General features: G+C 35.0%; 1 pseudogene; it reads left to right on the forward strand.

Annotated features, from left to right (window-relative positions):
* The first annotated feature begins 1,027 nt into the window (after window positions 1-1,027).
* Window positions 1,028-9,551, forward strand: LOC110744060 (annotated as a pseudogene).
* Window positions 9,552-10,217: the final 666 nt, after the last annotated feature.

A 10,217-nucleotide genomic window follows, 5' to 3' on the forward strand; every position in this document is an offset into this window, starting at 1 on the left:
CAGATGAATTCATAGCTAAGTTCTACCAGATATATAAGGAAGAATTGGTATCAGTCTTACTGAACTCATTCCAAAAAAGTTGGAGAGGAGACTTCTCCGTAACTCATTCCACAAAACCAGCAACATCCTGATGCTAAAATCTGGCAGAGATACAACAACAACAACAACAACAACAACAAAACTCCAGGCCAACATCACTTATAGATGCAAAAATCATAAACAAAACACTAGCAAAACACTAGCAAACACAACAAAACAATGAATGTGAATGGAGCAGCACATCAAAAAGTTAATACACCAGCATCAAGTAGGCTTTATTCCTGGGATGCAAGTCTGGTTCACCATAGGCGAGTAATAAATTTGATTCACTACATAAACAGAATTAAAAGCAAAAGCCATATGATCATCTCAATAGACACAGAAAAACATTTTTATAAAATCTAACATCTCTTCATGATAAAAACCCTCAACAAACTAGGAATTGAAGGAACACAGCTTAAAACAATAAAAGCCAAACAGTAACAGTCATCTGTAACAAACCCAAAACCAACATCACACTAAATGTGCAAAAACTGGAACCATTCTCCTTAAGAAATAGAACAAGGATGCCTACTCACACCAATTCAATTCAACATAGCACTGTAATTCCTAGCCAGAATAATCAAGCAAGAAAAAGAAATGCAACACATCCAAATAAGAAGTCAAACTGTCTCTCTTTGCTGATAAAATGATTCTATACATATAAAACCCCAAAGACCCTGCCAAAAAGCTCCTAGGACTGATCAACAGTTTCAGTAAAGCTTCAGGACACTAAATCAATGTACAAAAATTAGTAGAATTTCCATGCACCACTAATGTCAATTCTCAGAGTCAGATGAAGAACAAAATTTTATTTTCAATAGCTACAAAAAAAAAAAATGAAATACCTAGGAATACATCTAACCAAGGAGATAAAAGATCTCTACAAGGAGAACTGTAAAACGCAGACACAACACAAATAATCAGAAAATCATTCCATGTTCATTGATTAGAAGAATCAATATTATTAAAATATCAGTACTGACCAAGAAGCAACTTCTCTTCTCCTTCTGGAATCTATGCCTGGTTCAGCCTGCCTGCCTCCACTCCTGTCTCTACCATGTCCATGAGGTTGACCCAGAAGTCCTATAAGGTGTCCACCTCTGGCCCCGGGCCTTCAACAGCTGCTCCTACACAAGTGAGTCTGGTGCCCACATCAGCTCCTCGAGCTTCTCCCGAGTGGGCAGCAGCAGCTTCCCACGTGGCCTGGGCAGAGGCTATGGCAGGTCCTGTGTTATGGGAAGCATCACCGCTGTCACTGTCAACCAGAGCCTATTGAGCTCCCTTAAACTGGAGGTGGACCCCAACATCTAGGCTGTGAGCACCTAGGAGAAGGAGCATATCAAGACCCACAGCAACAAGTTTGCCTCCTTCATCAACAAGGAGCAGCCAAACAAGATGCTGGAGACTAAGTGGAGCCTGCATCAGCAGAAGATGCCTCAGAGCAACATGGACAACATGTTCAAGAGCTACCTCAACAACCTTCAGCAGAAGGTGGAGACTCTGGGCCAGGAGAAGCTAAAGCTGAAGGCAGAGCTTGGCAACATGCAGGGACTGGTGGAGGACTTCAAGAACAAGTATGAGGATGAGATCAATAGGCGTACAAAGATGGAGAATGAATTTGTCCTCATCAAGAAGGATTGGATGAAGCTTACACGAACAAGGTAGAGATGGAGTCTTGCCTGGAACGGCTGACTGATGAGATCAACTTCCTCAGGCAGCTGTATGAAGAGGAGATCTGGGAGCTGCAGTCTCAGATTTCGCACACATCTGTGCTGCTGCCCATGGACAACAGCCGCCCCCTGACATGGAAGGCATCATCGCTGAGGTCAAGGGGCAGTACGAAGAGCTCGTCAATTGCAGCTGGGCTGAGGCTGAGAGTATGCACCAGATCAAGTATGAGGAGCTGCAGATGCTGGCTGAGATGCGTGCAGTGTACAGATGCCTGCAGTGTACAGAGACTGAGATCTCCAAGATAAACAGGAACATCAGCTGGCTTCAGGCTGAGATCGAGGGTCTCAAAGGCCAGAGGGCTTCCCTGGAGGCCGCCATCGCAGTGTTGAGCAGCGCGGGGAGCTTGCCCTTAAGGATGCCAACACCAAGCTGTCCGAGCTGGAGGCCGCCCCGTAGTAGGCCAAGCAGGACACAGCGCAGCAGCTGCGGGAGTACCAGGAGCTGATGAATTTCAGGCTGACCCTGGACGTCCAGATCGCCACCTACAGGAAGCAGCTGGAGGGCGAGGAGAGTGGGCTGCAGTCTGGGATACAGAACATAAGTACTCATACGAAGGCTCCCAGTGGCTATGCAGGTGGGCTGAGCTCCAGCTTTGGCTTTTGCGTGCGTTCCATCTCCTTCAACCGCACCAGCTCCACCAGGGCCATGGTTGTGAAGAAGATGGAGACCCTCGTTGGGAAGGAAGCTGGTGTCTGAGTCCTCTGATGTCCTGCCCAGTGAACAATAATGGCAGTCCCTCCCAGACAATCCCTCCTGCCGCTGACCCAGTGCCCAGGAGGGAGGCTGCTGTGTAGGGGAGCACAGGGAAGAGGAGACCCACCTGAGGCTCAGCCCTCACCTTCAGCCCACCCACTGGGGGAGTTCACTGCCTGGGGTACCCCCCTTGCCCATGCCTCCAGCTACAAAACAATTCAATTGTTTTTTGTTTTTTCCCAAAATAAAACCTCAGCTAGCTCTGCCAACTGTCAAAATAATACTAATACTAATACTAATAATAATAATCAGTACTACCCAAAGCAAACTACAGGTTAAACACTAATGTTCTTTCAAAATACCAATGACATAATTTGCAAAAATGGAAAAAAAAAAAACCTAAAATTTATATGTAACCAAAAATGTTCCAGAATAGCAAAAGCCATCCTGAGCAAAAAACAAAACTGAAAAAATTGCATTACTTGACTTTAAATTATACTACAGAGCTGCAGTAACCAAAACAGCATGGTATGGGCATAAAAACAGATATAGACACCAGTGGAAGAGAATAGTGAACCCAGAAATAAAGCCACACACAACCACTTGGCCTTGGATGAAGCTGACAAAAAAAAGGAATGGGGAAAGGACTCTCTGTTCAATAAATGGTACTGGAATAACTGGCTAGTCATATGCAGAAGAATGAAACTAGACCCTCACCTTTCACCGTATACAAAAATTAACTCAAGATAGAGTAAAGATTTAAACGTAAGACCGCAAACCATAAACATCATAGAAGAAAAACTAGTTAATGCCCTTCTCAACTTTGGCCTTGTCAAAGAATTTTTGGCTATGTCTCCAAAAGAAAGTGCAACAAATACAAAAATTACAAGTGGAACCTAATTAAACTAAAGAGCTTCAGCACAGCAAAAGATACTATCGATAGAGTAAACAGACAATCTGCAGAATGAAAGAAGATATTCACAATCTATGCATCCAACAAAAGTCTAACATTCAGAATCTATGGGAGTTGGAGGCCATGATCCTAAGCAAATTAAAGCAGGCACAGAAAACCAAATACCATTGTTCTCACTTAAAAGTGGGAGCTAAATATTTAGCACACGTGGACATAAGCATGGGAACAATAGACACTGAAGATTTCTATAGAGGAAGGGAGGGAGTGTGGGTTGAAAAACTACTTATTGGATACTATGCTTACTAGCTCTGTGCAATATAGCCATGTAATAAATCTGATCATGTAACTCTATATCTAGAATAAAAATTGAAATTAACAAAATATATATAAATTTACATATGATTATATATAATGCTTTATCTGTAATCAACACAATGGTGGGCAAAACATTCATTTTAACTTCACCAGGGTACATTCTTAAGATCAGAAACATTCATCTTTATTGATATTCATTCTACATTAATACCGATAGAGATTCTTATTCATGTTAACTAAAATATTTGGAATACATAGGTTCAATTTAATGGAAGAACAACATGTTTGCTAAGAAATCATGTTGCATTACAGTCCGAAGTAAAGTGAGATGGAATTTGGCTATCAAATTATATGAGGTAGAATCTTCCCCTTGGTATCAGTGCCAATTAATGGTTCAAAGAAATCCCTAATTGTCATCTTGCTTGACTGTGCATTTAAATTTTAAAATATATATCTATAATCATGCAAAAATATTTTTGGAATTTATAAAGATACATACATACTGAACTTAATAGGTTATATCAAACATTTTTCTGTAGTAAGTGCATAAATTTGTACACCCCTAGGCAATGTCAGAGTCTCCAAAGCTGTACATTTTGCAAACATTCAATATTGTCAGACTTTTTATATTTTCTTAGATGGAAGTTATGATATAGTATCCCATACTTCAATTTATATTTATCTGATTGTTATTGAGGTTAAGCATAATTTTATTTGTTTATTTGTTTTCTTTTCTGTGAAATTCCTATTACAATGTAGTTGCAAACTATGGATTCTGGAACTAAACTGCATTCAAATTCTGGCTCTGCCATGCACTATGTATGGGATTTAGGCACATTAAAAAAAATCTGCCTGCTTAATGTATCATCTATAAAATAAGAATTGCAAGAATATCTAACTGATACTCTGTTATGAGGATTAAATAAGTCAATATGTATAATCTGCATTAAAAGTGTTTCCACATAGTTACATATATGAGTGTTTATTATTATTTCTTCAGACTATCTTTTTCTGTCTTTTTTTGTTGGTTAGAATATACAATATTTACAATATAGAACATTTAGAATATACAAAATTTTAGTTAAATTTTTTTAGAATTTCTCATTTGTACTTTTTCACACCTGGCTTGTTGGTATTGGTAGTCTCTTGTCTGTCATTGTTTCAGTGTATTTTATATTTCTTTAAAAATATTATTTTATATTTTACATTTGATCTTTTAATAGCTAAATTTGCTTTGGGCCTAATTATACATTTTTAGATGTTTATCTCCTGTTTCCTCATGGTGATTAGGTTTTCTCATAGTTTAGTAATTTTCAATGGTGAGCCTACCTTCCTTGGACATTTGTGGGAAATCTTTGAGGCCTGGTTTGAAATCATTTCCTACAGAGATGAATTGCATGTGCTTCTCCCAAGTGATTGTGCTTAATTATTGCAAGGGTAGTAACAACTCGCACTCTCCATCAAAGGCATTTTCAAGCTTAAAGTTTGGGGATCTTGAGGGAAGGTTGTACAAATGTAGGATTATTAAATATTTGTGTTTAGAATTCAGAGACAATGATGAGACTGGCTTAAATTCCCAAATTCTTACTCTCCTGCGAATTTTATTATTCTTTCAGGTCATCTACTAAGAATTCTTTTTTTGGGGATGTAGAACATGAATATGGGATAAGGGCATGTGGTTGGGGTTAGTGGCCTCTCATGGGCTTTGTCCTATGACTTGACTCAGATGCTAGCATGCCTAACTCATTGAAAGCCAGCCACTAAACTAGCAATTATTGGCTCTACTTGCTTTTTAATATGGATTTTACTTTCTTGTTATTTCTGGTTTCTAAAACATTCTCTAAATTTCTAGCTACATCAGGCATGCTTTAAATACACATTTTTATATTTTATCCGGCATTAATAAGTGTACTGTATCTGGAGTAGTTTTTCTGAACATTTAATCCTCAACTGTTCTCTGAATATTTAATCCTCAGCAAGCATACTCTCATTTTTCTCGCTAGGTAAATTTAAATTTCTAAAAGTATGTGGCTGGTGAAAGTCAATATCCACTTTGTACTTTTTTTATGCAGTTTTATGAGAACTTTTCGAGTACACAATTAATATGTTCAAACGCGATTCACATCTGAATTCAATACTAGACTATAGAACTAATCAAAAGCAGACCATATCTGAAGCTAACTAACAGATCAGGAAGTAAGAATGGAAATAGAAGCTATTTAGAGGAAATAATGACATGTATGTGTAAATATTTTTTTGCATATTTGTGAAGAATAAGAATTTTGAGATTGGAGAGGATAGTTTTGAAAAAGCATTTACGGGAAAGTTTATGAAACACAAATGATTCTATTTCTTTTTCCTTCTGCTAAATTATCAGAAAACTTAACAAAGATGAAAGCAATAAGCCTTGTATGTTTGAGTTTTCTGAAATTATAAACAGATAGCTCTTTGTGTTCAAAATGAGAAATAAAGATATGTTAGCTGCATATATAATAAGTTGAAATCTAATAACCTAACTTTTAGAGAAGAATAATGTGAGTATGGATGTTTCTGATGTTCAGTTTCCCTTTATATGTCCAATTAACCTTTATTTACGAAGAAACCATAGCATTCTAATTTGATTGGCAGCACAAGAGCTGGCGCCAGTAAAGAGAGTTGAGAAACTCTGCTGGAAAATCATGGTTTATTAATATATCATTAAGCACTTTAAATGGATTCCAATGGTGTATGTCTAAGGAAGGAAATAATTCAGCATTTGTTAGTTACTAACAGAGTACAGAATTGAAATTTACATTATAAGCCTTACATTAAAAGTCCTAATGTGCCAGCAATTGAATTACACATTACAAAATGATAGTGTATGTCATCTGCCCCTTTACTGGGCAAAACTATAAATCTTAATATATGTTTATCCAGACAAATACATATTATCATGCAGTAATGTAATCTAGAAAAGTATAATACAAATAAACTAAAAATTAAATGTATTTGCAATATGTGTACAATATATGTGTGATAGACATTTAGTACACTTATTACTTGAAGCTAAATGATATCATATACAGTGGAAGTATGCAATTCAAATTGTAGTTTGCTTTTAATGACCACATAGTAAGAATATAAGTGATTTTAAAGCACCACTATATTTTCTCTATTTGTTAACATTCTAAACCACTTCCAGGAAAATAAAAATAGTCCTTGAGGTTAGAAACCATCCACATCTTTATTTTAATTTCTAACACCAGTCTATACAATGAATATATCCATTAATTTATTTCTCACTTTTATGTTTGAATGTATTGGCAATCTAAGGATAAATTATTTGTGTATATATGCACACACACATATATATCTAATTAATTCGTGCTTACACAGAAGACATAAAAAATTGCAGGCAATTTTTGACATTTCCAAGTCTTGTAGAATTTTAAAGTATTTTTCACCATTTTTGGGCTCTTGAATATGAACAGATAAATTTTTCATGTATTTTTTTTACAGTATTAAAGATCCTTAAATAATTGAATTTGCATAACAGTACTCTAAATGTTTTTCTTTTGGTGTAAGCTGAACTGTCAACTTTTGTTTTATTTTTGTGCACACATAGTTTAAACACAATTGACTGATGTACCAATAACAACCACATAATTAAGGTAATTTGACCCATGTTGACTAAGCCACTTGATTGAAATAAGTGTTTCTCAAAGTGTATACCTTGATATTTAGGAAAAGTGATCTCTAAGTAATTCCAGTGAACAAGTTGGGGATTGTATATGAGGTAGTAATAGCAATTGCTCCCTCAGTTTATATCATAATTTTTCTTCTTTCAATCAAAAATTTTTTTCTTCCTCTCTAAACACAGCATAGATTTTGATATATGCTAACACACCACACATTGTTGTCATTCTTGCTATATTCTATTTTTCCTAATTTAAGTGAGAACCTGATCAATAGAAGACAACCATTTTCAAGGAAATTTTCAGTGTTTTAATTCACAGCATATGCATGCAGTGAGGTGACTGGAGGTAGAGGCATAGAGGACAATTTGCTTTTTTGCAGGCAGAGATAATGATAGGGTGCCTTTGCAACTGACACTGATGAGAGTAGAGGCATAGAATATATTTTAAAGTCCTTTTCAATGTTTCAAAAGATAGTTTCTAGTGGAAATATAGCATGAAAGGCCATGTTCAAAAATGGAATTTTCTATCTCTTCCTTTTGTTTTCCTTTAATACAATGAGAACCAATCATCTTCAAATAATCAATCATCAGTTTCATACAGTTTGAAAATTATACCACATTATACTCACAATCAAGTTTTCTGGGCATATATTTGAGGTTATTTGAGCTTACAGCCATGCTTTAGTATGTAGCTTCCTTTAAAAATATATTAATAGTTTAATGTCTTTCCATGAAAATAAAGAAGCATACATAAGGTTACAAGTAATACATTGATAAAATATGCAAAATCTTCTTTATGTCTTTAAATTTGATATAAAAATTATACTGGTTTCTAGATTAAAAACAGCCTTTTTAAATTTTCAATTTTTTTTTATTTTGATAGGTTTAGGGGGTAAAAGTGCTGTTATGCTACATGGATATATTATGTGATGGTGAAGCAGCTTTTAGTGTACCCATCACCCCAATAGTGTACATTGTACCCGATATGTAGTATTTCATCCCTTACTCTTCTCTCACCCTCCTACCTTTCAGAGTTTCCAAAGTCTATTATAAGAATAGCCTTGTAAAGAAAGATTGTCAAGTGGATCCACAAGTATTTATTGAGAGTGTCTATATTTTATCTCATTTACATTACATAACTCCTGCCCTGAAACATTTTATATGTTGAAAATAAATATGGATATGCACTTAGTCCCTTATTATCATGTATCATTCAAGTAAGTAACTAAATAACAATTGAAACGGAAATAATGTGAAAGAATCAACAAACGAAAATGTTAGAAACAATAATAGAGAAATCAGGAATATTAAATTGACTTCTTAGATATCTCTGGAACCTCATTGCCCATATATTTAAAAATGTGTAATTTCCTCTCCACACACTATATATACTAGTAATATTCAATAAGTGGCTAGATTTCAGTGGATTATGGTAATGGTTAAAGAAAAACAATAACAAAGACCATTTCTGAAACTAGAGAATCATGTATCCATGTAAACATTTTGCCACAATTGTAGTTTATAAAAAATTATATATACATTTTGTAAGATGAAATGTACAGAAGAAAAATTACTATCATTATATTCATAGTTTAGATAGGAGTAAGATAGTGAAGTCATAAATAGCAATGATCAAGAAGAGGTTGCCAAGAGCAAGAAATAAGCTGTATGTTTAAAATGAAAGTAAGGGAAACTGAAACCAAAGGTAGATAGAGATGATACTGAAAATCGAGTGTAATAAGAAAACTAGAATAATAAACTCACAGACAATTTTACACACTGCACTTCTGTTAGAAGTTATAGGCAGGGGATCAGAAAACCGAAATACAACCTGATAGAAACAGAAATAACTGACATAATGCTAAGAATAAATTATATTATATACTTTAATTTTATATGAACACTAGTAACTGGTGGTATCTTTGAGATTTTTCCATTTTGGATTTTTTTAACATCAATAATCTGCAAGACACCCAAACACTCTATCTTCCTCCCCTTCCTTCAACTTGAAATGGCATATTTTGAGTTACAGGAGATAGAATTGAACCTACAATCATATGAATTTTTAATATCAAAATATTAACTTTTCACTCTGGCAATTTATTGTATTTATTTTCTCTGTGTTTAGAAAGGTATCAAGGTCCAGTAAGGAAAAAAAAAAAAAAAAAAAAAAAGAGCAGTAAGTAAAATTAGAAGTAAAACACTTGATTTTTACAATTTTTCTGGGACTTCATAATTGTGCCAGTTATATGTATCTAAGTGTAGATATGTAGTTATAAAATCCTTGTTAAAAATCACAGATACAGTGAAATAACATGTATTCATGCACGTACTGTGCTTTGGTAACTTGGTAAATAACACGCCATGGGTATGGAAAGGGTGAATCCAAAACTTGACTGCTATTTCAACAATCAAAGTAAGGGGAAGAAAGATAGCATTAGAGAACTGAGGACTAACATTTCCTAAGTAACAAAAACAATAATAACATCAGCAACCCAACAAAACCCAAGCAGTGAGAAAAAGTAAATCTATTATTTGTTTATTTGTTTTCCTGAAATAGTATACATTTTTTAAAAAGAGAGAATAAAGCCATGTTTTCAAGGCCACTAAATAGAGATTAATATAACCAAAGTAGCAAGCTAGAATGAAGTAGGTTAGAACCCTATTAAAAATCAGGAGGATGTTTTTAGAAGAAAGCTAGACTTTGTCAGATAGGAGGAAACAATATACAGTATCATTTAAAGAGAGATAAAATATATGCTCCAAAAACCAAAAAGATTGTTTGGAATATAGGAAAAGATAGAAATG

The sequence above is a fragment of the Papio anubis genome, chromosome 1 (assembly GCF_008728515.1).
Source record: "Papio anubis isolate 15944 chromosome 1, Panubis1.0, whole genome shotgun sequence".
In the NCBI taxonomy this organism is placed as follows: domain Eukaryota; kingdom Metazoa; phylum Chordata; class Mammalia; order Primates; family Cercopithecidae; genus Papio; species Papio anubis.